Source organism: Primulina huaijiensis, chromosome 14, assembly GCF_012295235.1.
Source record: "Primulina huaijiensis isolate GDHJ02 chromosome 14, ASM1229523v2, whole genome shotgun sequence".
Taxonomy (NCBI): Eukaryota; Viridiplantae; Streptophyta; class Magnoliopsida; order Lamiales; family Gesneriaceae; genus Primulina; species Primulina huaijiensis.
In genome coordinates this window covers 6,416,650-6,424,285 of record NC_133319.1, presented here as the reverse complement: position 1 = coordinate 6,424,285, position 7,636 = coordinate 6,416,650, and the positions used below count along the sequence as shown (strand labels likewise).

At 32.8% G+C, this 7,636-nt stretch overlaps 1 long non-coding RNA gene across 2 annotated transcripts; it reads left to right on the top strand.

Moving 5' to 3' along the window:
* The first annotated feature begins 3,848 nt into the window (after positions 1 to 3,848).
* LOC140957894 (uncharacterized) lies at positions 3,849 to 7,025 on the top strand. 2 transcript variants are annotated; one of them, XR_012171710.1, is made up of 6 exons: positions 3,849 to 3,939; positions 4,014 to 4,460; positions 4,562 to 4,686; positions 4,825 to 4,903; positions 5,956 to 6,334; positions 6,407 to 7,025. It is a non-coding gene; the product is annotated as an uncharacterized lncRNA (long non-coding RNA). The 2 variants fall into 2 exon arrangements; XR_012171709.1 differs by having other exon boundaries at positions 4,014 to 4,686.
* Positions 7,026 to 7,636: the final 611 nt, after the last annotated feature.

The window sequence follows — 7,636 nt, the reverse complement described above, 5'->3', positions numbered from 1 at the left end:
TCTTCTCGGGCTTGACAAATTGCCGAGATGGAGGTAAGTCCCTGCTACACTCTTGAACCTCCCGATCCCGAATAACCTTAAGAGGCACGTGATGAGAAAAGTGCCCCGGGTTAACCTTCCTTGGTCCTCTCTCCTCGAGCTTAGATTCCCGGTCTTCTCTCTCCCTCCTCACTGACTCCCTCTTCTGCTTCTGGGCCTCTTCCATATTAATATACTTTTCTGCTCGGACCAAAAAATCTTCAAAGTCCACGGGTGTCTTCTTTGTCAGTGACTGGTAGTATACCGTGAGGTTTTGGACGCTGCACATCCTTATTGACAGGTAAATTCTTATTTTGTTTATCTTATTAATATGAAAATCATTACATATAAAGGGATATTAGAGATTATATATACCCATTATAAGGTTTGTTAAGATAAAATTATTAGTTTTATTAAAACAAATTGTAAGCTCTCAACTATACAATTTAATTTAGAATTATATCTTTATGAAAATATATAGTTTTAATTTCGCCTTCGAAAAGATTTAAAAACATTGATTCATACTTCTGCACGAATTTTAACAAGTAAACAGCTTGTAATATTTTGTATTATTTGTCCATACGCTATTTTAAAGTTCATATATTAATATGTAAATGACTTGTGCTCATTACTTCTATTTTTTCTTTACATTCAGGTCATTAGAAGACAAATGTACATGTAAAGGCCTGTATTTCGTATTCATAAATTTGCGGAATTATTAAAATTTTTCTAAATAAATAAATAACTTGCCCAATTTATAAAATAAACATGTAAATAATTTTAATTTTAAAATAACAGCGGAAGTCAACATTGTATTTTAAACAACAATTTAAAAATAATCCAACATGTTAAAATCAAGTTTGAATGATAAAAGGTGCATAAATTAAATCATGAGGTCCTCGGGTTTACTACTGTTGTCCCAAGATCGCTCACTGGTCTCCGCCCGCGGTCTCGACCTCATCAATACCTACAACAATCAAGTCTAGTGAGCCTAAAGACTCAACATGTATATATCGTGAATAACAAGTAAATATATCATAAAATCGCATGCAACGTAAAAATAAAGTATCGTAAAGCATACAGTGAAAATCGTATCATAAATAATTATAACTACGTGCATATCTGAAAATCATACGTAAAAGCTTTGCTCAATAGAGCTCTGTCATAACATATCATAATTTTATGGTAGAGATAATGTTTCTAAGCAAGTAGCCCATAACAAAACGTGAGCGCCTGATCAGACTAAACCACAGTATACTGGGCGGTAGGGATCAATCACAGCCCTTGGACTGGATGTCCGTACCCATACATAATCATAAACCGGTCGTAAGTCACCGAGTGGAGAGGTCCTCGGTTGCGCCTACCGACTTCCAAACCCATATACATAAGGTGGCCACAAGACATATAGCATATATCTCAAAAATAAACATTTTATATTTTTATACACGTAACATAATTATAACCTTATTTTTACCGGATGAGTTGAATCATTCCCAGGCTTGCTGTGACTTAACTCTAATATGTGACACATGCAATAAATCTTAACTTGACAAAAAACTTAACAATCGAACTAAAAACGAGACGAATAGAACCATTAACTTTATTTTTAATCATGGCTTCGTACCAACCCGAACCAACATTAAACCGATGTTTAACCATGATTAAAAATACCCCAAACATACTGAAAAAAATGCGTAATGACTGTAAAACACGAAAATGAGTGAAAGGAATCCAAAAACATAAAACACTCTTTCGAGAGTCATTTTGGCACCTTTCACCGTAAATTCTCGTACGACCTCTAAACTCGACCAAATCACAAACGGCCAAAAGCATGACTTTCCTAATTCATTGAGGTACTTTCCAGTCGAAGGCCATGGGCTAAAAGCCAACCAAGAACTCAAACAAGCACTAAAACCAAACAGCAAGTTGCTGTCAAATTACAGCAGTAGCAACTTGGGTGTTTGTGAGGTGAACTCTGAAATTTAATGATCAATGGCTTGAACCACCGCCCAAAGACTCTTACCAACATCCTAAGGTATGGCTTGGACCATGGCTAAGGGCTAAAAGCCAACCACGACCCAAGCAAATACCTAGGACACCGAAACATACCAACCGAGAACTCAATCCTGCGCAATGAGATGTATCGAATTGTTCTATTGTCTTGTGTCGTTCCAGTGGTCATTTGATTGACCATGGCTCGATCTAGACATGATGGAGTGTTGTATGAACCATGGCTATGGGCTAGGAGCCAACCATAATCCAATCCACACACCCAAAACCGAAACCCACTCACACAGAAAATGAATAACCGAAATGCACTTGTGTTGTTGTTGTGAAATTCTGATGGATCCGTGAACCAAGCTTGGAAAGGACACCTTGGTCACGTCCTAGACATGATAAGTGAGGTTCTAACCATGGCTACAGTCTCTAAGACATCCATGATTCGAACTCACATCCCAAACAACCAAATGACAGAATTTTGACATAATCTGTAACTTAATGGAATTGTTGCTGCCAATTCTTTATACTGAGTGTATGGACTGAAACAAATGGACTATCAACACCCTAACACCCTCTGAAGCATGCCTATATGAAGTTTTGATAGCCTGGGACCGAAGCAACCACCTGGATTCAGCAAAACAACTCAACCATAAAGATGAACACAAGAGCCGAGAAGGCTGTGCAGAATTTTTCAAAACTTGCTGCCAAAATTTCGAGTTGTTACTTGAATCATGAACATATAATGCTTTAAAAATATCTATAGGACTTGATTGAGGAGAAAAGAAACAACATATTCATGCCTGAAATTTGTTTTGACACAAAAACAAATCAATGCGACGAAGACGAGCGGTGTCACGGAGTTGGATCTCTTTTCTTATTCCTGCTGCTATTCTCTCGATTCTATGCTGCTGTTTTTTCTGGTGTTTTTCGAAGATAAGAGCATAGGTTTGCTAGGCAATGAAAAGGAGTATTATAGGAGGTGTTAAATGAGTCATAACATGCATTTAGTTGAGAGTTACAAGTGAGAATTTGATTGGTTTTGAATTGTTTCTCATTCCTCTTGTTGCCGTTGTCTTGTTCTTATTTTTTCTGCATATATTCGTTTATTTGCTAGCATGATGGATTAAAGAAGAATTAAGGTGCATTTTGTATTTGAATTTACATATAGTTAGTGCATTAAAATGGGGAGATGAACACACCATAGAATACAATTAAAATTGACTTGAATGGGGAGTTACTAGTCACTTTAGAAATGGTTTAAGGTTTTGACCGAATTTGCTACTCATTTGCATGGTATATTCTTATTTAATCCTTGCATTTTAATTGTTTAAAGTTTAGCACCCTCATTATCTATTTTAGTGAATTTACACATTAAATTTAGGATAGATTATTGCATGGCATTCATGACCTCCAATTTAAATATTCAAATGCTATGATTAATTTCTTGAATATTTTATACCTAGATTAATTCATCCCCATATGTTTACATATTTTAATTTAAGCTTTAATTATATATTAACCTAAAGAACTTATTTATTAATTTAGCTCCAATTAATTTAATAAATCCTAAACACATTCTTTTTCATTAAAATAAATTATTCCTTAGCTTAAATTAAATTTAGGAATATTTTTCTTATTATTAATCTTATTTTTAATCTCCAAACTCCGGTCCGGCCTCGCGTATTTACCCTGAAAAGATCAAACTACTTCATATTTTCTTAAAAATTCATTTTTAATTTAAATAATATAAATTATGCATGGCTTATACGTAATCTGATTTTCGGATTCTACAGTACAACCTTTGTAAATCTAAACCCAGATTTACGCAACTGGTTTGTCAAAGTGTTATTTTCTGAAAAAACTCCGATCCGTTTTCTGAAATGGGAAAGACAACAAAAACTTGTTTTTGTTGACAAAAAGGTAAAATACACTGTCTTTTTTAAGTAGCATTTCAGTATGGAATTGCTACTTACTTTACCTATTTATTTCCAGAGAATGGAAGTATGCAGGGCATAATTTATGACCAAGATGTCGAGCAATTAGACAGATTACTTCAGTTATACAAGACATACTATATTGAGAATGCCAAAATTAAAGAAATAACTAGCAACGCACCAAATTTTGCATATGCAAAATACCAAATGTTACTTAGTAGAAGTACTTATATTAAGCTTCCAAATGAGGAAGAGCAACTAACTATTGATCATGCTTACCAACTGACATCTTTTTCCCAATGCCTTGAATTAGCGGATGTGTCCACTAAACAGATTAGCTAAGCCCTTGATCCAACACTCTTTCATAGCATGCAATTACATTATTTCCAGATTTATTAACGCGCTTGCTTTTTAAGATTTATTATGTAGCGTGGTACATGTTTTCCCATCACGGTTTGTTGAAAAAACAAAAAGGAATTTACAGGAATTTGTTATCGTCAACGAAGAGTAAATTTCTTTCAAAAAATTTCTACAACAATAATTGGTCTTTTTTTCATTGTACAAGTAATTATGTAGACCAGAAAATAACAGGTTTCTTATCTTGGTAGACGCAGGCCGTCAATTCTTACCTTATGGGAAGAATTTCTCCAAACCGAGGCACCTTTTTTGACTCAAAATGTTCGTACTCTTCCTGTGATTTTAGGGATGCGGGTTTCTGTCAACACAATTTACGGTATACTCATCTCTATTTAATGTTATCTCATAGTTAGATAAAGTAATTTCTTCAAGTTTATACATACTATTTGTATATTTTGGTGTATTTTGTTTAACATAGCTTGGTTAAGCAGATAAAAATATATTATTGCTGTAGGATTATCAATTAGAACAGTACCAAATAGCACCATTCTATTTGACCCTCCAATACAACAGGCTGAACTCCTAAAACGATGGTAATTCATAATCTTCCAATTGGTTATTTTGTCACATAGTTTTAGAATGATCTTTACTGAATCAAAATAAATATGCTTGATCAAATGCTTCTGCTCCAACTTTTAAATCAGACTAAAAAATGCTTTTTTTGTGTTCCTAATTTGTGTATGCATTCAACAACCACCTTTACAGACTATACATTTCAAATATATATATATATATATATTCCCCTTACGAATTATGAACATGTAGTTCTAAGCCCACCTGCTCAGATCTTAAAAATAATATTTCTAATCATTTGTTAGGCTTTGATAGGTACATATTACATCTCTTGAATACACCAACGTAATAGCAAGTTCCTTGATTGAAATTTTTTTAGTTTGTTTGATTACCTTTTGTTTTGAAAAAAAAAATGGTTGCGACATTTCTCCCTCAGCCAAACACAAATATAAATACATAAAAGGATGTTATTTTAGTGTTCTTGATTTTTTGTTTGATTACTTTATGTTACATATAGAATCACGAGAATTAAAAAAAAAATTATAAACTTAGAAACTGTAAGAAATAAGGAAATATAGTATTGTCTCTCTTCAAAACTTAGATTGTTTTAACAATTGGTTCTTCATAATTACTCATATACTTGTAAACAATTTTAAAAACCTGCTGTTGTTTACATGATATCCCATTACTTAACATTATTATCATATCTTATATTAATAAAAGAACCATAATAGACTATACCTCAAATGAGAGAACAAATATTTCCTACATCTAAAATATATTTTTTAGCTATATTGTATACTAGTAACTTATAAACTTCTTAATGAAATTTATTATTTCGTATTATAAAAGGGATCCATATTAAATCAGAACACTGATGTATCATTGAATTGTTTTAAATGAACTTATAGGTAATAACTAAGAAACGGAGAATTTTGCTAAAGAACCATCTATCTTGCCGTTCTCATTTGTTTTTCCCATGTGTTTATGTTTTTGTTCATATTTCTTTCTTATGTTCGTCCTATTTCCCATATTTCTAGAAATAAATAGCTAATATACACATTTCTTTTAGGATGCAAACCAATAAAGAATATATAGAAACAGTTGTCTCCCAAAAATTGTATGACAAAGCGAACCAGGAAATAGAGCAGCCGTTTAACTCCCAAATTCGAAAAATCAGCTAGATTCTGAGCCTGAACGAAGTAGTAAGTTCAAATTTACTTACCCATTAACTTACGTAGATTTAGAATCAACAAACATTTTAAAATGATAACAAATTTTGATTTACGAGTGAAATCATTTTGGATAAAGGCTAAGATAAGAATAAAAAATTCGGAGGGATCTGTATATTTTTTAGCTTGCCCAGGTTGCTCTAAGTCTTGCGGAGCTACATATAAATATGAGTTCACATGTTTTTATTGCAGCCACGATTTTCCAAGCCCAAAACCACTGTAAGTGCGAAATATGCTTTGAAAAGTTACGCTCATTAGAAACATTCCATCTTAACTATGATATACATATAGGTTACGGTTCCAAGCAGAACTCTTTGATGGCACTGGGAATTTGTCTGCTTATGTTGAGCACAAAGAAGCAAGCTTGTTGTTGTGTATGTCAAGAGAAGACATGATTGAGGCAGAAGAACAAGTATATTTATTTACCAATTAATTTCCGTTAATAGAAATTTCATATAGTTTCTGAATATTTTTGATCTTATCGATCGCATGAAACACCTTTTAATCCTGAGATATCCAACAAGAAATCAAGAGATTTACAGTTCCTTTTCAAATTAAGAACATCGTGGAGCGAAGCAAGAGGCAAAACTTTTGTTCGAAACACAGTCATAGCATGTCTACCAGCAGCTGATTCGTCCTCAGCATCGCACAGTTATGAAGATAAAGAAACTTTTTAAAAAGTTCAAGGTTTGACACAAGGTGATGTGGCTGCAGATGAATCCCAAGAAAGCAGTTCTGCAATGCAGGAAGAACACTTTGAAACAGACTTTAAAACACAACAAGCCAGTACACCAGGTAAAAGAAGATTGGAACATGAAGAGGTAATACATGAAAGTAAAAAACATGTAAAACAAGACTGAAGAACAGATGTAGATAGAAAATTCCCGTATATGTTTTAGTGCTTATGCTTTTTGTAAATATAGTTGCTATGTTCTACTTGTTACCCATACATTAACATTTTGTCTTAATACTAATGATGAAACTTAAAATTAATAATTTATTATATGTTAAAACCTATATTTAAAAATTTAAGTTTCATTAAAATTATGTTATTTTAGTATTGTGTATTTATATTTAAATGTCTTACTAAATATGTTTTATTTTCAGGTTTTCTACGTGTTGGTAAAATAATGATAAATCAAGTTAGAAAATTCAAATAAAGGTGATTCAAACATTTTTGTAATCTTTGAGAAATTATCTACAACTTTGCAGAAGATATAATTGCCTAAAAAGTTGGTTAAGATGATTAAATTGTGAAAATATCAAAAGGAGGACAAATTTACTTTCACCATGACCAGCATATAGTAAAAAAAATCATAATTATTTCAATATTTGACCAAATGAGGTGAACCAAGTGGCCAAATTCATCTACAGACAATTCCCCACATGTTTGCTGTTTTGAGCTGAGTCAAATTCGGTGATTAAAGTCATGGAACAAAGCATTGAAAGAAGGGACATGGAATTGAAGTTGGAGGTGACAAAGACTACTATTAAAACTACATGGCATTAATAAAATTTTTG